Source organism: Cynocephalus volans, chromosome 3, assembly GCF_027409185.1.
Source record: "Cynocephalus volans isolate mCynVol1 chromosome 3, mCynVol1.pri, whole genome shotgun sequence".
NCBI classification, from domain to species: Eukaryota; Metazoa; Chordata; class Mammalia; order Dermoptera; family Cynocephalidae; genus Cynocephalus; species Cynocephalus volans.
Window position 1 is genome coordinate 43,671,977 of NC_084462.1, and position 22,904 is coordinate 43,694,880.

The 22,904-nt window shown below is 40.6% G+C and overlaps 1 protein-coding gene across 1 annotated transcript in view; it reads left to right on the top strand.

The window, feature by feature from the left end:
• The window catches only part of ADAMTS17 (ADAM metallopeptidase with thrombospondin type 1 motif 17), a 316,365-nt gene that overhangs the window by 158,648 nt on the left and 134,813 nt on the right, over positions 1-22,904 (top strand). The gene's annotated exons all lie outside the window — the stretch shown is intronic.

Consider the following 22,904-nt stretch of genomic DNA (forward strand, 5'->3'; position numbering starts at 1 on the left):
TGCTTCAGGAATTCCTCTTGCTATTGGAGATGGCATCTCTCTCTAGACATCCTGCCATTGTCTAAAGCACACAGTTCAGGCTGGTATTCTTTTCTTTTCTCGGATGCTATGTAAAGCCTTTTAGGTCTTCACTTCTGATAAATCCACCACAGCCCTGGGATTTGGAGGGTTTTTACAGATGGCCCCATCAGCAGGACAATTTTAGAGGAAAAACGGGGTAAAAATTAAGATCATACAAAGAGTCAGCATGATATAACACGTGAAGGTCTCACTTCTTTGAGTGCCAAGGCTTCCAGCTTCTGAGGCCTGCACACCTGGCCATTGAGTCTTCTCCAGCTGTGTCATCAGGTTGTCTTCTGTCTCCAAGTGTCTGTGGGCATGGATGTACTCTTATACCAATGTAATGACATCCATAGCTCCTAGCGTAGTGGCAGTGCTCACATTAGCAAAATCAAATTATCACTTACACTTGTGTGGTTCAGTGCACTAGCAATTAGCCACGTGGCTATTTAAATTTCTCTTAATTAAAATTTGAGAAGATCAGAGGTTCAGTTCCTCAGTCACACTGGCACATTTTGAGCCCTCAGCATCCACATGTGGCCGGTGGCCACCATATTAGCACAGATAGAAACTTCTCCATCATTACAGGAGGTTTTATTGGACAGGCTGCCCTGGACTTTGTTCCAGTGGCCTCCTGGCTTGTCTGTGATCCTGCCAGACCCTGGGCTTCCTGCCTGCAGGGACCATGTGTGTCACCCGTTGCCGTGCACCTGCCACCCTGCATAATGCCCAGTACAAGACAGTGCTCCTTCAACTCTTAGTGAAAGACTGAATAGCAACTGCATTGTAAATTGTGCTCAGCCTTCTAGATCAGCAGTCACGGACACTCCGTTCTGAACTGGAAAACCTCTTAACAGTCATCTGGCCCAAGGCTCTCACTTCTCAGCTAGGAAAACAGAGACCCAGGAGGTTAAGAGCCTGGCCTCATGTTCCCATACTCATTAGTGGTAGATCTTTAACATTAACCGTGGCCTTTTTCTCCTTGGACTATCACCACTCTGTGATAGTGAGGAAGCCTTTTAAAATGATTATTTACAAGAAAGCTTCCTTAAGCTGGTCAAGTTTACCTGCCTATGAGTAACCTAGAACAAATGAATAAGTGTGCAAACATTAGTAGCATTTCCATTTGATTTGGGAACAGGGTAAAGGTGCCCATGTTGTAACTATTATTTAACATAGTTTTAGAAGTCCTGTCCTACTTCGTAAGGTAAGAAATGAGGTAGAAATGTTGAAGGGGAAGAGGCAAAGTGACCAATATCTGTAGATGAAAAGAGAATTATCTGACAAACTATTGAAAACAGTAAGTGTTTGTCATGGTGTTGTGTCATAAGGCCAACATACCATAATCTGTGGTATTCCTGTGTTTGAGCAATAATCAATTACAAAGGAGTGAAAAGCAGACCTCATTTACAACATCAACCAAAGGTATATCCAGGAATAATGCTTATAAGAAATGTAAGACCTTTTTGATGCAAACTAAAAAATTATCCCAAAGATTATTTAAGAAAGCCTTTAAAAATGAAGACGTGCCCTGTGTTCCAGATGGCAAGACTAAAAATTTTAATGATGCTGTTTCTCCCCAAATTAATCATTTTTTTAGTGCAATTCCAAACTAAAATGACTTTTTATGGGGTGTGGCAAACCAAAATTATAGAGAAGAGTGAAGTTCTCAAAATACCTGAGATAATTCTGGGGGAAAAAAAAAAAAGACTAGAGAGAGAGGAAGGAAAGAGGCTGGCTTATTACTGTCACTCACTCTACTTGTCCTGACGGGGGTGGGGGTTTTTCTTTACACCCTACAGCCTTTTCATCGGAATCAGCATTGTCCCCTTAAAGGAGGACATGTCGGGAGACTCTGTCGTAATTCATTCTAAACATCTTCGGAATTTCTGGAATCAGCTTCCACACCTCCCCTTTCTATATGATGTTTTCCCAGGGAAGAAACCAACAGAGCTTTATGGATTTTTTATTGTTGCACAATTTTTCAAACCTTATTTGACTCCAAATGTGTTGAAGTAACAAGACGTGTGTCTGCATGCAGTGGCTCTAGATGCACTGGTGGAAGGAACACTAAGCAGTGAGGACATGGTGGGAAGGAGTTGATGAGCCTCCCAAGGAGGTGCCACACATTTGGGAGAGGGTGCACCATGTGTTCATGTTGGGGGCTCTCCTGTCATGAAGCCACATCATGTGAGTACAGCAGTGGGAGGATGCACACGATGGTGTCCTCCATCCTGAGTGTCAGTGGGGTGTTGTGTGGACCCAAATAGATGTTCATGTGCTGCTTTTATTCTGTAGCCATTGATTGGGCCCTGCCTGTGCCCAGCTCTCCCCTGAGAGCTAGTTAAGTAGAGGAGAGTGAGACTAGCACACTGTGTAAGGGCAGTCTTTGTCACCTGGGGGCAGGACCAGAGGGACGGGAGCTGGCAAGCCCATAGAAACTGTTAGGGCCAGAAAATGGCATTTCACAGCGGCAGCAATGGTTTCAGCCCTTTAGGCCTCTCTCCCTTGCTGCTGCGTGCACACTGAATCACACAGGAGTGTGGCCTGCTGCGGCCAGACCTAGATCTGCTCTTGGGAGATAGAAGGAAATGGGAGGCTGTGCCCAGGCCCATCTTCCTCCCCTTTGTGTGAAGAGCAACACATGGTGTAGACAAGTGGTCATCAGTGATTGTCCTTTGAAGGCATTCTGAGGGCATCTGCAGTCCTGGACAGGATGACTGCCTCCCCAGGGCATTTGGGCCTCTAAGACGTCCATGAAGCCAGGGGCCTCACGCTTGCAGTTCCTGGGCCACATCTGCCAGAACAGGCTTACCTTCCCTACTGTATGACTTCTCCCCCACATCCTCCGTTAACCTGCAGCTTTTTGAGGACAGCTTAGTTTGCAGCTGGGGGGCTGCAGCCTTCCATCACTCGGGTGAACGTGCACACTTAAAAGCAAGGCCATCATCCCTTCCACAACCACTACCTGCCAGGCCCTTAGATGGATGTTTTTCCATGTACCCCAAACCTGCAATGCCTTTAGAATGTAAAGTCCATGTGCCCAGCACCTAGAACAGAGACGGGCACGTAGGAGACATTCAGCAGATATTTGTTGAATGAATGAATGACATTAAGTATTATTTTCCCTGTTGAGTCATAGGTGAGGAAACAGGCTCAGAGGTATGACATTACTTTCTAAAGAGGCAGAGCTGGAATTTCTACCCAGGTTGGTCTGACTCTAAAACCAGGGCTATTTCTAGATGAAAAGGGTGATTTCATATCATGCTTGTTGGCTGTTTACATATTTTCATCAAAACCATCAGAAAATTGGAGACTGGCTGGGACTTGGAGCAGCTGCTGTGTGTGCATGTTTCCAGGGAGGGCAGGGTTGGGGGGGACTGTGGGGGAAGCTGAAAAGGATGGGGAGGACCGAGCAGCCAGAGGCTTGAGCCTGATGCGGTCACTGTGGCTTCTAGCCTGTTGGGGGACTTAAGCAAATCTCTCCAGTTTTACAGCCCCCAGAATGGCTCATCAAGAACGTGCAGATGGTGGCTCTCCTTTCCTTGTTTCATCAGGAGGCTGCAAAGACACACGTGGTGATACAAGTGAACACACTTAGGCAAAATGACAATAGCCCAGTCACCTTGCATCTTGTACAGAGTCAGGGTATAAAATAAGCACAGAGGGTGAAGATAACGTGGTCACAATTATCTTTGCAAATCGCTTGGGAAGGTACCGCATCAGACGCCAATGCTGTGTCTCTAAGTGAGGACACCCAGTCTTCCTGCCACTGTTAGAACTGGCAGCCATTTTCTGAGCATCAGATAAAATTTAAACGCCACATGTGAAGACGCCACTCCTCCTGCCCGTGTTGTATTAGCAGTGGGAATTATGATGCACTAGAGGTCCTCAGTATGATGCTGTGCTCACAGTGAGCTCCTGAGACCTGTGAAAAGGGCAGATATGTGGCTTTATCACACCCTCGGGGATGTCTGTGTGTGCACAAGAAAGTAAAGGACAGAATTGCACGTGCTTGTTATTATTTATTTCTCTCTTTAGCTCTCTCTTGATGTGATTAGTTGAAGTTTTGTTAAATTAAAAGTTTAAAAGTCCACTTGACGTGAATCTTCACACATGCGCACACGCACACGACAACTGTGTGATGGGAGGCTGCACCTGACTCATACTGACATTAAAATCCCACTTATATAAGTTCAATAACTTGAGTGGGGTTTTTTTTTTTTGTTTTTTGTTTTTGTCATTGTCATTTCAATACTCTGGTTAGCTAAGAGAGGCTGAGTAAGAGATTGAATGCGTATTACCCATTTTCACCAATGGTGCCTACTATGATGTTATCCGTTACTGCAAAACACACTGAACACCAACACAATATTCATTGTTATTCGCCCATCAGTGACTCAGAATTTTGTGGTGTTTGGGGATTGTTCTTACTGACATGATACTGTGTATATCTGAAGTGAAGCTAAATCTGTGGCAACCCCAAGTCTACACTGGCTTTTCCTATACAGAACAAAACAAAACAAAACTTCTCTGGGGTGAGAGGATTTTGATGCTATTGTTACCTATTTGTTCTCCTTAATTAGGGTTATTGATGATTATGACAATTAACCTTGTTCTGCAGCCTATTATAAAGGAGTGCAGCCTGTAATCCCCTGGTGACTTTTAGCCCTTGTAGGTAAAATTTCTGAGTAGCTGAAGATTAAGGGCACAATCTGGTCCTTAGCAAGAGGTACTGACAGTGGAGAGTTTCCTCTCTAATACAAAGCTGTTATGTTAATGATTATTATGTTAATTAACAATAACTAATACAAATCTGCCCACCATTTTCTAGAGCTGCTGTGGGCCATTCCTCTTTCTACAGTGTCACTAAACGTTGGTTGAACAAGGCTTACCAGGCAGTGTCCCCACAGGGCTGTCAAAGCAGGGCTCAGGTCAGCCCCCTACTTCTCCATCAGAGAGGCTGTGTTCACAGATCCATTGTCCAGGGTTCTTCATCCCACCCCAAACATTCAGTTTACAAACCCAGCCAAGGCTACTTTGAGGTAATACTGGTCCTGACTCATACATCTGATATTGAAATCCCAAAGCTTCCAAGAGACAGGTAGGCTAAGAGCCAATGAAACTGAAGCTTCCGAAATGGCAGATGCACCCTGTCTAGAACATCTGCTCATCTCCTGTGGCTTTCAGGATTTGGGGTGAAGCTAGGAGGGTCGAGCATTGTGGGGGTTCTTTCAAAACCCCCTACATGGTATGTTTTGGGTTTCCGAAAGCAAATACAGAAGCAGTGTGTTATTTTGTTTTAAGATAAAATCAACTCAAGCCCATTAGATTGTTACTGCATCTGATAAATCTGAGCTCCCTGTGACATGAAGCCCATCTGTGCCCTCAATCCCATTTAAAGTTAAAATTACTGTGCAGACTTAATGCTACACGTTTCTGTTAAATATAATGTTGCCAGAAGTAATAGATGCTCTGGACATAAACCTAAAATTACATGGATTTTTCAGGCAAGTTATCTTTAATTTAAACTAAAAATAGCCTAAACAGGAGCTTACATAAACCTCAAGTATCAAGACTCTCAGCCCAATGCTAGTTCATCAAAATCTAAGTTTATGAGGCACTTAGCATTTGAACATTTTAAACCAGATCAAGTGTGATCTATATTAGAGATAAGCTCCAGAAACCCAAGAATCCCACTCGGCTGATCTTGCTGACTGGAACATTCCACGGGGAAGTCCTCCTCCGAGGGCTGGCAGAGTGAAGTGCTCACACAATGCCATGTTCCTGGTGGGTCAGATCCCGTGAGGAACGGAGAGTTATCAACGCACAGTCAGCTTTTCTGAGTACTTTTGTAACCGTCCCGTGTGTCTCCTGAGCGACCAGCTTCTCTGGCCGTGTGGGCAAAGGAGCCTCTTTCATTTTGTAACCAGTGTTACCACCAGGGAAAACGTGGAAGTGTCCCAAGTGTAACATTCCATCACATGTGGTGAGACCATTCTCCCAGAGCTTGGATCTGCTCCCATTGTGGTTTTCTAAGCAATATCCTTGTTTGAAAAACCCATCTGGTGGCTTCTCAGGAGATCCCACATGTAGGCTTGTCAGAGTACAAAGACAGAACAATTAACGCACTTGTTGACTCTGTATAGGCTTGTGGCCCAGGTTTAAAAAAATCTCACTACCTGAAGTGGGAGATGCCTTCAATCCTGGCCAAATTGGTGTCGGGGGTGGGGGAGGTTTTAGAGAATTCCTGTAGAGAGAATTGAGGTCCTCTTAAGGGACTCAAACATTTCTGAAAATAAGATAATTGTTTCTCGTTGGTGAAAGTGCAAATTTGTTAATGTTTGACATGTTCTTCACACTGCAGCTACAGAGACCCTCTTTACTTGGGCTATGCCAGGAGAAAGAGGTTTTCTGTGATGGAGGATTTGGGGAGCAGGTGACTCAGACAAGTGGAACCCCTGGATAAGTTCCCAGATGATTTTCATAAGGACCCAGGTCAAGGTTCTAGAACCTTAGGCTTTCTGAAACCATTAATGTTCCTTATGGAGGCAAAACATTCTCTTAGACTTATGGTCCTAAATGTTTCACATCATTGATACAAAGAGGGCCTTGAATTTGCCTCAACCTTCCAAGGTCAAGACCATGTTCAAAGTAGAGATACTGGACTGTGAGTTGTGACCATTATGAAGGGACATTCCTTACCACCAAATAAAGATATCACCCACCAAGGCTAGAGACGGAGCAGTTTGACCTGGTCCATGTGCGATGGTTGTGCCTTCTCATATAAGGTGAAAATTGGAGCCACTTTTTTCATGAAACATCTTATTACTGCAACCTCTACACGTTAGCAGAGTCTGTTGAAATCCATCAAAATTTTCAGAAGATCTGCCCATTTGAAAACTCTATCATCAGTTTTATTTAAAGATATCAAATCAAACTCTAAATCAGATATAAGGTAGTTGACTTTTGATATCCTTTGCTAAATGTACTTGAAAAACTAGTCAGTTCCTTTAAAAGTTAACATGAAACAGAGAAAGAGGAAGATAATAGGCAGGAAAAAGTAAAAAGCCGATTTCACTTAATGTAGTGTCCTCAAGGTTCATCCATGATGCCGAATACTGCAGAATTTTCTTTTTATAGGGCTGAATAATGTTCCCTGGTATGTATATACCGCATTTTATTTATTCATCCATATTTCCGTGGACGTTTAGGTTGTTTCCACATCTCTGCTATTATGGATGATGCTATACAATGAACATGGGAGTACTAATAATTTTTCAAGATCCTCATTTCTAATCTTTTGGATAAATACCCAGAAGTGGGATTGTTGGATCATATGGTAGTTCTATTTTTAATTTATTTTATTTTATTTTTAGCATTTGATTTTATTTGAGACCACAAAAATCATCCAGTCAGCTACATTTAATATCTACTCAGATTCACTTTCTGGAAAGTCTGAAGAACTTTAAAAAGCTTCACAGAAACACTCCCTCTAAGAAAAGGAATGTTTTATATTTCAAACGGTACACAAAATGATTTGTTAAAAGAAATCAAACAACATTTTTTTTTCTAGATTAGACATTTCTGATCAACATTTGTGGTGAGAAACCACAGGTTTAAATGCTCATGTTTATCGTTCATTTTTATTTTTTATTTATTTTTTTAAATTTTATTTTGTCAATATACAATGTGGTTGATTATTGTGGCCCATTACCAAAACCTTCCTCCATCCTCCCTCTCCCCACTCCCTCCCAGCAACCTCCTTTCTGTTCACTTGTTGTATCAATTTCAAGGAATTGTAAATGTTGTGTCTTCTTCCCTCCCCCTCCCGGGTTATTTGTGTATTTATTTATTTATTTTTAGCTCCCACAAATAAGTGAGAACATGTGATATTTCTCTTTCTGTGCCTGACTCGTTTCCACTTAATATAATTCTCTCAAGGTCCAACCATGTTGCTGCAAATGGCAGTATTTCATTCTTTTTAATAGCACAGTAGTATTCCATTGTGTAGATATACCACATTTTCCATATCTACTCATCCAATGATGGACATTTGGGCTGGTTCCAACTCTTCGCTATTGTAAAGAGTGCTGCGATGAACATTGGGGAACAGGTATACCTTTGACTTGATGATTACCATTCCTCTGGGTATATTCCCAGCAGTGGGATAGCTGGGTCATATGCTAGATCTATCTGCAATTGTTGAGGAACCTCCATACCAATTTCCATAGAGGCTGCACCATTTTGCAGTCCCACCAACAACGTATGAGAGTTCCTTTTTCTCTGCAACCTTGCCAGCATTTATCATTCACAGTCTTTTGGATATTAGCCGTCCTAACTGGGGTGAGATGGTGTCTCAGTGTGATTTTGATTTGCATTTCCCGAATGCTGAGTGATGTTGAGCATTTTTTCATGTGTCTGTTGGCCATTAGTATATCTTCCTTAGAGAAATGCCTATTTAGCTCTTTTGCCCATTTTTTAATTGGTTATTTGTTTTTTTCTTGTAAAGTTGTTTCAGTTCCTTGTACGTTCTGGATATTAATCCTTTGTCAGATGTATATTTTGCAAATATTTTCTCCCACTCTGTTGGTTGTCTTTTAACTCTGTTAATTGTTTCTTTTGCTGTGCAGAAGCTTTTTAGTTTGATATAATCCCATTTATTTATTTTTCCTTTGGTTGCCTGTGCTTTTGTGTCATATTCATGAAGTCTGTGCCCAATCCTACCTCCTGAAGTGTTTTTCCTATATTTTCTTTAAGAAGTTTTATTGTTTCAGGATGTATATTTAATACTTTAATCCACTTTGAGTTGATTTTCGTATACGGTGAGAGTTATGGGTCTAGTTTCATTCTCCTGCATATGGATATCCAGTTGTCCCAGCACCATTTGCTGAAGAGGCAGTGTCTTCCCCAGTATATAGGCTTGGTGCCTTTGTCAAAGATCAGATGGACGTAGGTGTATGGGTTGATTTCCGGATTCTCTGTTCCATCCAATTGATCAGTGTGTCTGTTTTTATGCCAGTACCATGCTGTTTTGGTTATTACAGCTTTGTAGTATAGTTTAAAGTCAGGTAGTGTTATGCCTCCAGCTTTATTTTTTTTGCTCAGAATTGCTTTGGCTGTGCATGGTCTTTTGTTATTCCATATAAATGTGTGATAGTTTTTTTCCATTTCTGGTCAAAATGTCATTGGAATTTTGATGGGAATTGCATTGAATTTGTATATCACTTTGGGTAGTATGGACATTTTCACAATGTTGATTCTTCCAATCCAAGAGCATGGGATACCGTTCCATCTTTTTGTGTCCTCTCTAATTTCTCTCAGCAGTGGTTTGTAGTTCTCATTATAGAGCTTTTTCACATCCTTGGTTAACTATTCCTAAGTACTTTATTTTTGGGGTGGCTATTGTAAATGGGCAAGCTTTCTTGATTTCTCTTTCTGCATGTTCACTATTGGAGAATAGAAATGCTACTGATTTTTGTGTGTTGATTTTGTATCCTGCAACTTTGCTGAAATCATTTATCAACTCCAAGAGGTTTTTTTTAGAGGCTTTAGGCTGTTTGATATATAGGATTGTGTCATCTGCAAACAGGGACGGTTTGACTTCATCTTTTCCAATCTGGATGCCCTTTATTTCCTTCTCTTCTCTGATTGCTCTGGCTAGTACTTCCAACACTATGTTGAATAGGAGTGGTGAGAGTGGGCATCCTTGTCTACTTCCTGTTCTTAAAGGAAAAGCTTTCAGCTTTTCCCCATTCAGCATGATATTGGCAGTGGGTTTATCATATATGGCTTTAATTATGTTGAGATACTTTCCATCTATACCTAACTTGTAGAAGGTCTTTGTCATGAATGAATGTTGAACTTTATCAAATGCTTTTTCAGCATCTATAGAGATGATCATATGGTCCTTGTGTTTGATTTTATTGATATATTGTATCACATTTATTGATTTGCGTATGTTGAACCAACCTTGCATCCCTGGGATGAATCCCACTTGATCGTGGTGTATAATTATGCATATGTGTTGCTGTATTCTGTTAGCTAGTATTTTATTGAGGATTTTTGCATCTATATTCATCAAGGATATCGGCCTTTAGTTTTCTTTTTTAGTTGTATCTTTACCTGGTTTTGGTATCAGGGTAATTTTTGCTTCATAGACTGAGTTTGGGAGAATTGCCTCTGTTTCAATCGTTTGGAATAGTTTGCAGAGAATTGGTGTCAATTCCTCTTTGAATGTTTGGTAGAATTCTGCTGTGAATCCATCTGGTCCTGGGCTTTTCTTTGTTGGGAGCCTTCTGATAACAGCTTCAATCTCTTTTATTGTTATTGGTCTGTTCAGATTTTCTACATCTTCTTGGCTTTGTTTTGGTAGTTTGTGTGTGTACAGAAATTTATCCATTTCTTCCAGATTTTCAAATTTGTTGGCATGTAGTTGTTTATAGTAGTCTTGAATGACTCCTTGTATTTCAGATGAATCAGTTGTAATATCACCTTTTTCATTCTAATTTTTGTTATTTGGGTCTTCTCTCTCCTTTTTTTAGTTAGCCATGCTAATGGTTTGTCAATTTTATTTATCTTTTCAAAAAAAACCAATTTTTTTATTCATTGATCTTTTGAATCATTTTTTGGGTTTCAATTTCATTAAGCTCTGCTCTGATCTTAATGATTTCTTTCCGTCTGCTAACTTTAGCTTTGGATTGTTCTTGTTTTTCTAGTTCTTTAAGGTGAAGTGTTAGGTTGTTCACTTGCCATCTTTCCATTCTTCTTTTTTTTTTCTTTTTGATAGAAAGTCTATATTTAGAAAGGCACTGTGTTGAACATTTATATGGATAAATTCTTTACAGTAACCCCACTAGATAGGTACTATCATTATCTACATTTCTTTAAAAATTTTATTTTGTCGATATACATTGTGGCTGATTATTGCTCCCCATCACCAAAACCTCCCTCCCTCCTCCATCCCCCCCCACCAACAATGTCCTTTCTGTTTGTTTGTCGTATCAACTTCAAATAATTGTGGTTGTTATATCTTTCCCCCCACCCCCCGGTTTTTTTTTTTCCTGTGTGTGTGTGTGTGTGTGTGAAATTATATACTAAATTTTAGCTCCCACCAATAAGTGAGAACATGTGGTATTTCTCTTTCTGTGCCTGACTTGTTTCACTTAATATAATTCTCTCAAGGTCCATCCATGTTGTTGCAAATGGCAGTATTTCATTCGTTTTTATAGCTGAGTAGTATTCCATTGTGTAGATGTACCACATTTTCCGTATCCACTCTTCTGATGAGGGACATTTGGGCTGGTTCCAACTCTTGGCTATTGTAAAGAGTGCTGCGATGAACATTGGGGAACAGGTATACCTTCAACTTGATGATTTCCATTCCTCTGGGTATATTCCCAACAGTGGGATAGCTGGGTCGTATGGTAGATCTATCTGCAGTTGTTTGAGAAACCTCCATACCATTTTCCATAGAGGCTGCACCATTTTGCAGTCCCACCAACAATGTATGAGAGTTCCTTTTTCTCCACAACCTCGCCAGCATTTATCGTTCAGAGTCTTTTGGATTTTAGCCATCCTAACTGGGGTTAGATAGTATCTCAGTGTGGTTTTGATTTGCATTTCCCGGATGCTGAGTGATGTTGAGCATTTTTTCATATGTCTGTTGGCCATTTGTATATCTTCCTTAGAGAGATGCCTACTTACCTCTTTTGCCCATTTTTTAATTGGGTTGCTTGTTTTCTTCTTGTGAAGTTGTTTGAGTTCCTTATATATTCTGGATATTAATCCTTTGTCAGATGTATATTTTGCAAATATTTTCTCCCACTCTGTTGGTTGTCTTTTAACTCTGTTAATTGTTTCTTTTGCTGTGCAGAAGGTTTTTAGTTTGATATAATCCCATTTGTTTATTTTTCCTTTGGTTGCCCGTGCTTTTGGGGTCGTATTCATGAAGTCTGTGCCCAGTCCTATTTCCTGAAGTGTTTCTCCTATGTTTTCTTTAAGAAGTTTTATTGTTTCAGGGTGTATATTTAAATCCTTAATCCATTTTGAGTTGATTTTAGTATACGGTGAGAGGTATGGATCTAGTTTCATTCTCCTGCATATGGATATCCAGTTATCCCAGCACCATTTTCTGAAGAGGCAGTCCCTTCCCCAGTGAATATGCTTGGTGCCTTTGTCAAAGATCAGATGGCAGTAAGTGTGTGGGTTGATTTCTGGATTCTCTATTCTATTCCATTGGTCAGTGTGTCTGTTTTTATGCCAGTACCATACTGTTTTGGTTATTATAGCTTTGTAGTATAGCTTAAAGTCAGGTAGTGTTATGCCTCCAGCTTTATTTTTTTTGCTCAGCATTGCTTTGGCGATGCATGGTCTTTTATTGTTCCATATAAATGTCTGGATAGTTTTTTCCATTTCTGAGAAAAATGTCTTTGGAATTTTGATGGGGATTGCATTGAATTTGTATATCACTTTGGGTAGTATGGACATTTTCACTATGTTGATTCTTCCAATCCAAGAGCATGGGATATCTTTCCATCTTCTTGTATCCTCTCTAATTTCTCTCAGCAGTGGTTTGTAGTTCTCATTATAGAGATTTTTCACCTCCTTGGTTAACTCAATTCCTAAGTATTTTATTTTTTTGGTGGCTATTGTAAATGGGCAGGCTTTCTTGATTTCTCGTTCTGCATGTTCACTATTGGAGAAAAGAAATGCTACTGATTTTTGTGTGTTGATTTTGTATCCTGCTACTGTGCTGAAATCATTTATCATTTCCAACAGTTTTTTTTGTAGAGGTTTTAGGCTGTTCAATATATAGGATCATGTCATCTGCAAACAGGGACAGTTTGACTTCATCTTTTCCAATCTGGATGCCCTTTATTTCCTTCTCTTCTCTGATTGCTCTGGCTAGTACTTCCAACACTATGTTGAATAGGAGTGGTGAGAGTGGGCATCCTTGTCTAGTTCCTGTTCTTAAAGGAAAAGCTTTCAGCTTTTGCCCATTCAGGATGATATTGGCAGTGGGTTTGGCATATATAGCTTTAATTATGTTGAGATACTTTCCCTCTATACCTAACTTATAGAGGGTCTTTGTCATGAATGAGTGCTGAACTTTATCAAATGCTTTTTCAGCATCTATAGAGATGATCATATGGTCCTTGTGTTTGAGTTTATTAATATGGTGTATCGCATTTATTGATTTGCGTATGTTGAACCAACCTTGCATCCCTGGGATGAATCCCACTTGATCGTGGTGAATAATTTTACGTATGTGTTGCTGTATTCTGTTTGCTAGTATTTTAGTGAGGATTTTTGTGTTCATCACGGATATCAGCCTGTAGTTTTCTTTTTTGGTTATATCTTTACCTGGTTTTGGTATCAGGATGATGTTTGCTTCATAGAATGAGTTTGGGAGATTTGCGTCCGTTTCAATCTTTTGGAATAGTTTGTAAAGAATCGGTGTCAATTCCTCTTTGAATGTTTGGTAAAATTCTGCTGTGAATCCATCTGGTCCTGGGCTTTTCTTTGTTGGGAGCCTTCTGATAACAGCTTCAATCTCCTTTATTGTTATTGGTCTGTTCAAATTTTCTTCATCTTCATGGTTCAGTTTTGGGAGCTTGTGTGTGTCCAGAAATTTATCCATTTCCTCCAGATTTTCAAATTTGTTGGCGTATAGTTGTTTATAGTAGTCTCGAATGATTCCTTGTATTTCAGGTGAATCAGTTGTAATATCGCCTTTTTCATTTCTAATTTTTGTTATTTGAGTCTTCTCTCTTCTTTTTTTTGTTAGCCATGCTAATGGTTTGTCAATTTTATTTATCTTTTCAAAAAACCAACTTTTTGATTCATTGATCTTTTGAATTGTTTTTTGGTTTTCAATTTCATTCAGTTCTGCTCTGATCTTAATGATTTCTTTCCGTCTGCTAACTTTGGATTGTTCTTGTTTTTCTAGTTCTTTAAGATGAAGTGTTAGGTTGTTCACTTGCCATCTTTCCATTCTTCTGAAGTGAGCGTTTAATGCAATAAATTTCCCCCTCAATACTGCTTTTGCAGTGTCCCACAGGTTTTGGTATGATGTATCATTGTTTTCATTAGTTTCAATAAATTTTTTGATTTCCTGCTTGATTTCTTCTTGGACCCATATGTCATTAAGTAGAATGCTGTTTAATTTCCATGTGTTTGTATAGTTTCCAGAGTTTCGTTTGTTACTAATTTCTAGTTTTAATCCATTGTGGTCTGAGAAGATACATGGGATAATTCCAATTTTTTTGAATTTATTGAGACTTGATTTGAGACCTAATATGTGATCTATCCTGGAGAATGATCCATGTGCAGATGAGAAGAATGAATATTCTGAGGTTGTTGGATGGAATGTTCTGTAGATGTCTGCCAATTCCAATTGGTCTAGAGTCTTGTTTAGATCTTGTGTTTCTCTACTGATTCTTTGCCTAGATGATCTGTCTAATATTGACAGTGGGGTGTTCAGGTCCCCTGCTATTATGGTATTAGTGTCTATTTCCTTCTTTAGGTCTAATAGAGTTTGTTTTATAAATCTGGCTGCTCCAACATTGCTTGCGTACATATTTATGATTGTTATGTCTTCTTGATGGATCAGTCCTTTTATCATTAAGTAGTGTCCCTCATTGTCTCTTTTTATGGTTTTTAGTTTAAAGTCTATTTTGTCAGATATAAGAATAGCTACCCCAGCTCATTTTTCTTTTCTGTTTGCATGGTAAATCTTTTTCCATCCTTTCACTCTTAGTCTGTGTGAATCTTTATGGGTAAGGTGGGTCTCTTGTAGGCAGCATATAGTTGGGTCCTCCTTTTTGATCCAGTCAGCCAGTCTGTGTCTTTTGATTGGGGAATTTAAGCCTTTTACATTAAGAGTTGTTATTGAAAGGTGTTGATTTATTCCTACCATTTTATTGGTTGTTTCGTTGTCTTAGGTGTCTTTTGTTCCTTGCTTTCTGATTTACTGTTTGGTTTCTGTGTTTGTTGGTTCCTTAGGTTGTAGATAGCATTTTTGTTTGCTTGTTTTCTCTTCATGAATGCCATTTTTATTATACTGGTGTGTTTTGATTTTTCTTGGGTTTTTATGGCAGTGGTAGTTATTTTTCAGGAACCAAACCCAGTACTCCCTTGAGGATTTCTTTTAAGGGTGGTCGTGTGGTAGTGAACTCCCGCAGTTTTTGTTTGTCTGAGAAATATACTATTTGCCCTTCATTTCGGAAGGATAGCCTTGCAGGGTCGAGTATTCTTGGCTGGCAATCTTTGTCTTTTAGTATTTTGAAAATCTCATCCCATTCCTTTCTAGCTTTTAGGGTTTGTGATGAAAAGTCTGATGTTAGCCTGATTGGGGCTCCCTTATAGGTGATTTGACGCTTCTGTCTTGCAGCTTTTAAGATTCTCTCTTTGTCTCTGAGTTTTGCCAGTTTGACTATGACATGTCTTGGAGAAGGCCTTTTTGGGTTGAATACGTTTGGAGGTCGTTGCACTTCCTGGATCTGAAGATCTGTGATTTTTCCTATACCTGGGAAGTTTTCTGCCACTATTTTGTTGAATATGTTTTCAATGGAATCTCCATTTTCCTCCCCTTCTGGAATACCCATGACTCGGATATTTGATCGCTTAAGGTTGTCTGATGTCTCTCTCAGATTTTCTTCAATGTCTTTGATTCTTTTTTCTTTCTTTTTGTCTGCTTGTGTTATTTCAAACAGCCCATCTTCAAGTTCAGAGGTTCTCTGTTCAACTTCGACAAGCCTGCTGGTTAAACTCTCCATTGTGTTTTTTATTTCACTGAATAACTTCTTCAGTTCAGCAAGTTCTGCTACATTTTTTTTCAGGACATTGATTTTCTTGTACATTTCCTCTTTCAGATCCTGTATACTTTTCCTCATTTCATCATGATGTCTAGCTGAGTTTTCTTGTATCTCATTCAGTTTCCTTAGAATTATCACTCGAAATTCCTTATCAGTCATTTCAAGGGCTTCTTGTTCTATAGGATCTAGATTTTTAGATTTATTAACTTTTGTTGGTGTACTTTCTTGATTTTTTGTATTTCTGGTATCTTTTTTTTGATGTTTATTCATTGTGGCAGGGGGTTTCACAGTCCACCGGTTTGAGACTAATGACTAACTAAGATGTTGCTGTGGTTGCCAATTTCGTATGGCTCCCTCTGTGACTGCTCAGTTGGCCTCTAATGCCTTGTGTGTGTGGTTGCCTCGGGTCTTGGGCCTCTCCGGGGAGCCACCTATCTGGTCAGCTGGGACTTAGCTGGGCTAGTGGATCACGTACCACAGGGTGTGTGATCTCTGTTGAGCTTTCACTTCCTGTGCAGGACTTCTCCCTGTTCCGTGTGCTCTGGCCCAGGCTGTTGGATCATGCAGTGGCGAACCCACAGGGTGTGTGGTTTCTGTCGAGTCTCCGCCTCCCTGGCCGCACGTCTCCCCACTCTGTGCGCACTGTGCTGGGCTGGGATGTGTCTTCTGCAATCCTCGTCTATCAGCTGGGCCTTCAAGACCCTTCTCGGCACCACCTCGCCCAGGAAGTCTACCAGGTTTCTGCTAGGCACAGACGACCGGTCGCTCTGGGTGCCTTTGTAGCACTATGTAGATCTTTCTCGGGACTTGTTCACCTTTGTATCCCCCCCGGCATGGACCGAGTCTAGCGCCCGCCTGCAGCCAGCTCTCCGGCAGGTTCAAGCAGACCTGGGAACTCTCCTACCACTCTATTCCCAGCCAGAAATTGGTTAGGCTTTTCCAAACTGGTGGCCGCAGAGATGGTATCTGCCTCCCAGTAACAGGAAGTTTACTGGGGGCCAGAGTCCAGGGTGTGGTGGAGTGACAGTCGGCCCTGCCTGTACTTTCTTGCCCTCCCGACACTGGCTGGGGATGCCCCACGCCACCAGCCCCACCAGAGAACTGCGGAGGGAGTGGGAGGGGAGGCCGGCCCGCAGGCTCTGGAAAGCCCCACGCCGGGGCAAGCTAGTGGGAAGGCTCAGTGAGGGGTCGAGCCGGGCGGAGCTGCCAGCACCTGGGAAAATGGAGGCAGCCTCGGGGTGGTGAGTGACCCGGTGATACAGGCGGAAGCCGGGTGGGCGTCAGCCCCCCAAACAGGGCTTGGCCAGGGGTCACTCACAGGGCTGTGCCATGTCAGGCGCTCACTCTCTGCCTCTGGTTTGTCGCCTTTCCCATTTTCGGCCGCTGCCGCTTCGGGCTGTTCAGTAGGTCCCGTGGCGCGGCTCGGGTGCTCCCAGGAATCTTCTTTAATGCCAGCCTAAAACCTCGAATCCTGAATAGGGCAGCTGGCCACCTTCAGTGTGGACCCGCCCTCTGGGATCCTGTCTGCATCCACAGCAGCCCTGGCGCTGTGTTACCTGTTTAGAGACTCGCTTTTGCAGCTAAGAAACAGTTCTTTTCCTGCTCCACACTTCAAAGCTGTTGCCTGTAAATGAGGCAGCCTCTCCTGCCGGGGGCAAAGTGGTGGTCAGCCCCCACGACCAGCCAGCAGCAGCAGTCCTCCCTTAAGAGATGGTGAGAGGAAGGTCCACCTGCATGGCTACTTCTAACAGCCTACTCTGAGTTATGGCAGCAAAGGCATGTTATAAAGCCAGAATTTATAAGGGAAGCAGAGCGTAAAGATTTGGAAACTTTGCAGCCTGGCCATGTAGTAAAGAAGCAGAAAGCCGGAGAACAATCTTCTTTCCATTCTTCTGAGTAAGCATTTAATGCAATAGATTTCCCCCTTAGTACTGCTTTTGCAGTATCCCACAAGTTTTGGTATGATATATCATTGTTTTCATTAGTTTCAATAAGATTTTTGATTTCCTGTTTGATTTCTTCTTGGACCCATATGTCATTAAGTAGAATGCTGTTTAATCTCCATGTGTTTGTATAGTTTCCAGAATTTCATTTGTTATTGATTTCTAATTTTAATCCATTGTGGTCTGAAAAAATATGTGGGATAATTCCAATTTTTTTGAATTTGTTGAGACTTGATTTGTGACCTAACATGTGATCTATCCTGGAGAATGATCCATGTGTGCTTATAAGAAGAATGAATATTCTGAGGTTGTTGGATGGAATGTTCTGTAGATATGTGTGAAGTCCAATTGGTCTAGAGTGTTGTTTAGGTCTAGTGTTTCTCTGCTGATTCTTTTTTGTTTGTTTTGTTTTGTTTTGTTTTTCATGAGCGGTAAGGGGATCGCAACCCTTGGCGTGGTGTTGACCGTACCACACTCAGCCAGGGAACGCACTGGCCATCCCTATATAGGATCCAAACCCGCGGCTCCGGCACTCCCAGCACCGCTGTGCTCCCAGCGCCTCACTCTCCCGAGTGAGACACGGGGTTGGCCCGTTTCTCTGTTGATTCTTTGTATAGATGATCTGTCCAATATTGACAGTGGGGTGTTCAGGCCCCCTGCTATTATGGTATTATTGTCTATTTCCTTCTTTAGGTCTAATAGAGTTTGCTTTAAAATCTGGCTGCTCCGACATTGGGTGCGTATATATTTATGATTGTTATGTCTTCTTGATGGATCAATCCTTTTATCATTATGTAGTCGCCCTCATTATCTCTTTTTATGGTTTTTATTTTAAAGTCTATTTTATCAGATATAAGAATAGCTACCCCAGCTCATTTTTCATTTCAGTTTGCATGGTAAATCTTTTTCCATCCTTTCACTCTTAGTCTATGTGAGTCTTTATAGGTGAAGTGGGTCTCTTGAAGGCAGCATATAGTTGGGTCCTCCTTTTTAATCCAGTCAGCCTGTCTGTATCTTTTGATTGGGTTATTTAATCATTTTACATTAAGAGTTGTTATTGAAAAGTGTTGATTTAATCCTAGCATTTTAGTGATTATTGTTTGGATTCCCTAGGTGTCTTTTGTTTCTTTCTTTCTGATTTACTGTTTGTTTTCTGTATTTGTTGGTTCCTTGGATTGTAGACAGCCTTTTTGTTTTGTTTTGTTTTCTCTTCATTGTTGGCATTTTTATTTTGCTAGTGGGTTTTGATTTTTCTTGCGTTTTTATGGCAGTGGTAGTTGTTTTTCAGGTACCAAACCCAGTACTCCCTTGAGAATTTCTTGTGAGATTGGTTGTGTGGTAGTGAACTCTCACAGTTTTTCTTTGTCTGAGAAATATACTATTTGCCCTTCATTTCAGAAGGATAGCCTTGTGGAGTAGAGTATCCTTGGCTGGCAATCTCTGTCTTTTAGTATTTTTAATATATCATCCCATTCCTTTCTGGCTTTTAGGGTTTGTGATAAAAAGTCTGATGTTGGTCTGATTGAGGCTCTCTTACAGGTGATTTGATGCTTCTGTCTTGCAGCTTTTAAGATTCTCTCTTTGTCTTTGAGTTTTGCCAATTTGACTATAACATGTCTTAGAGATCTTTTTGAGCTGGTTACATTTGGGAAGCTTTGAGCTTCTTGAATCTGAAGATCTGTGTCTTTTCCTATACCTGGGAAATTTTCTGCCACTATTTTGTTGAATATGTTTACAACGCAATCTCCTTTTTCCTCCCCTTCTGGAATACCCATGACTCGGATATTTGAGCACTTAAGGTTGCCTGCTATCTCTCTTAGATTTTCTTCAATGTTTTTAATTCTTTTTTTTTTTTTTTTTTTTTTTTTTTTGTCTGCCTGTGTTTTGTCAGCCCATCTTCAAGGTCAGAAGTTCTCTCTTCTGCTTCTGCAAGCCTGATGGTAAAACTCTCTGTTGTGTTTTTTATTTCATTGAATGAATTCTTCAGCTCGGCTATCTTTGCTACATTCTTTTTCAGGGCATTGATTTCCTTGTACATTTCTTCTTTCAGGTTCTGTATACTTTTCCTCATTTCATCGTGTTATCTAGCTGAGTTTTCTTGTATCTCATTTAGTTTCCTTAGAATTATCACTCGAAATTCCTTGTCAGACATTTCAAGGGCTTCTTGTTATATAGGATCTAGAGCTTGAGAGTTATTACTCTTTGGTGGTATACTTTCTTGATTTTTCATATTTCTGGTATCTTTCCTTTGATGTTTAGTCATTGTGACAAGGGATTCCACGGTCCACTGGTTCAACACTATTGTCTGGCTAGGATGCTACTGGGCACGGCTGCCTCAGTGTCTGCTTGGTTGCCCACTGGTGCCTCAGGTGCATGGTCGCCTTGGGTCTTGGGCCTCTCCGGGGAGGCACCTCTCTGGTCAGCATGCACTTGGCCAGGCTGGGAATGCAGTCTGGTGGTAGTGAGGCCTACCTGCTTAGTCGCACGCTGGCACCGTGGGGCATGTGGTCTCTGCAGATCTTGGGCCTCTCTGGCAGGACGCCTCTCTCTCTTTTTAATTTTTTGAGGAGCCTCAATATGTTTTTTCATAATGCTATAGCACTTTTCATTCCCACCAGTAGTATACAGGGTTCTAATTTTTCTACATCCTTGCAGGTTCTTGTTGTCTTTTGTTTCATAATAAAAATTGTGTAGGTGTGAGGTGGTATCACATTGTGGTTCTGATTTGCATTTTCATGATGATTAGTGACACTGAGCATCTTTTCTTGTACCTGCTGGCCATTTGTATGTCTTCTTTGGAGAAATATATATTCATGTCTTTTGCCCATTTTTACTGGGATTATTAGGTGTTTTTCTATTGAGCTATAGAGGTTCCTTATACATTTTAAATATTAACCCCTTACATTATGCTAAGTGAAATAAGCCAGTCACAGAAGGAAAAAAATACTGCATGATTCCATTCGTGAAGTATCTAAAATAGTCAAGTTCGTAGAATCAGAGATGACCAGTGGCTGCCAGGGGCTGGGGGAGAGAGAAACTGGGATTTTGCTAATCAACAGGCATCAAGTTGCAGTTAAGCAAGATGAGTAAGCTTTAGAGATCTGTACAACGTGGTAACCATAGTTAACAGTACTGTATTGTACATTTGAACATTTAAGATGGTAGATCTCATGTTAAGTGTTCTTGCTAAAATAAAATAATGTTTAAAAAAAAAGTGAACCTCAAAAAAATTCATGCTGACAGTAAAAAGTAAAAAGAATGTATTTTGTGTGCAAAGGATGAATGTATTAAAAAAACTTATTGGTAACATCATTTTTTTAAAAGCTGAATGGAAATTGCTTTCTCATGTACTTGTATTACTTATATGTAAATAAACAGTTTCTGTTGCCCAACAAAAAAGTAAAAGCCTGAGTAATTGCATTGAAAAATAAGACTCACTTTATTTGGCATAGTGACCATTGGAAATATATCTAAATTATTCTCATTGGCCAGATGTATCTGATAACTTCCTGGTTTTCCTTTTAACCCTACTTGGATGGATACCTACATCTAGGCAGGAGAATAACATGGAATCTAACTAGAGATGGTTTTCATTATTCTGCTGAAGCAATTCGCTACTGCAGTAAATTAACACACTTGTCATAGATATGGGCTCGCCGGTGTTTTTGGCATTTTCTTCAGTATTAAACAGAGAATCCATTCCATAAATATTTACTGTACAGTCACTGATGGAGAAGCCGCCCTGAGGGGATCAGGTGAGATGGAAGAGCCTGTGGGAATCCAGGAGAGAGTGTCTGAAATTTGGTAGAGAGGTCTGGACTGAGGGGGCCATTGACACCTACTTGGTGCCATAGGAGCTTTCTTTTCTGATGTGATAGTCGGTCAATTGACCGATTAACCAAAAAATCAATTGAAGTGGAGAAACATCAAGAAATTATTCTTAGATATGTTAAACATTTTATTTTAATTTAAGCTATGAAAATATTAGTTTTTATTTTATTATTACTTTTTTTAAACCAATTTTGTGATGGAGGGGAAAAGCCTTTTTTTTGAGGGTGGGTATCTGCCAGTTGGACCTCCACATTACCTTCCTGACACAAAGCACACCTATAATGCGAGTTTGAGTCTAGTCTCTTTTTATATATACATAAACACACACATATATGGACACACACACATGTACACACAAGGGTGCTTCAACAAAGTTCATGGAAAAATAGAATTAAAAGATAATGTGAATCTTACCATGAACTTTTTGAAGTACCCTTGTAATATATATGTGTGTGTGTATGAATGTATATATATACACATACATATATATATGTGTGTATATATATATACACACACACACACACACACACACACACACACACACACACACACACACACACACACACACACACACACACACACACACACACACACATATATGGTAGGAACATAAATGACCCTCGTGAAACAGTCTGGGAGCAGATTATTATGATTATTCCTTATCTTTTACAGTTGTCTTACCCACACCCAATTTGACAGTGGTCTATTTTAGCTACTAGTTAAATTAGTTTTCATGAAAATAACTTTGCTTTTGTTCTCATATTTCATTGGTTAACCCAGCATGTAACCACATATACTCATATGAACTAAAATAACAAGTATCACTGATATCAGTAAGTTGGAGAATGAATACAGTTGACCCTTAATAAGCATGCCCACCTCGACTGATGGGAGCAGGCATGTGCGGGTGGTCAGAGAGGGCCCTGCTAGCCCGAAGATCCAGGGCACACAAGTGCTAGCTGGTGTTTTTTTCAAAGGACGTCGGTGTCTTAGGCTGATCCAGCTCCACGTGGGGTTTGGCCAAGGGAACATCTTTGTAGGCAGGGTGTGGGAGTGGCCTGCAGGATGTGCAGAGAAGACAAGGTGAGCCTCTCTTGGGGAGACACCAGCATGGAACAGCAAGAAGGAGAATTGATGAAAGGTGGCCAGAGACACATGAGGAAAACTAGGAAAACATGGTCCAGAGAGGCACTTAGAACCTGTTTTATAATTAGCTCTGTTTCACCTCCTCTCCCAGGCTGACAGTGATTCG